Below are 619 nucleotides of genomic sequence, written 5' to 3'. Positions count from 1 at the left end.
CTTGTTTTAAGCGAACGTTGAATAAAGGTGACATCTGCCCATAGAGCTGCTGTTGGGGTGGGGGTACCCCAAGCTCAGTGCCGGGGTGCTGGCCGGTCACCCCTTAGGGAAGCAGGATGCTGTGAGCTTCCTCTCAGCAGTGCCCTGCCCTCGCAGGGAGGAGATAAACTTTTTCCAGGTCTGGTGGCCGTGGCCTCTGGTGCAGCAAAGCCTGAAGCAGCAAATTTCCCGGCGCTGGGTGTGTGGACAGGGGAAACGGGGCCAGGTGCCTCTTGAGGACGGGGTGGTCCTGGGGGAGCTCTTGGATTCTGCTCCCGGCTGATGCCAGAGCATCTAATGGCTCCGCCAAGGCTTGCAGCAGCCCTGTACTGGTGCATGGTGCCCAGGACCGGGGGGATGCAGAGTCCTCTCCCAGCCCCTGAGCCCCTCCTCGGGTTGGGGACGAATGCAGGGTCCCGAGGAAGTGCAGGTGGTCCATGTAGGGTGACAGTCCTGGCCCTGGTGCTGAGCTGGGATGGGCACCAGCACCAAACCCTGCTCAGGGTGCAGAACATTGGGGCTCACCCTCACCTCGGTTCTTCACTGCTTCCAACCCTCCTGGGACCCTGGCCCACCTCCC

This window comes from Buteo buteo, chromosome 11, assembly GCF_964188355.1.
Source record: "Buteo buteo chromosome 11, bButBut1.hap1.1, whole genome shotgun sequence".
Lineage (NCBI taxonomy): Eukaryota > Metazoa > Chordata > Aves > Accipitriformes > Accipitridae > Buteo > Buteo buteo.
Note: the sequence above shows the minus strand (reverse complement) of the source record.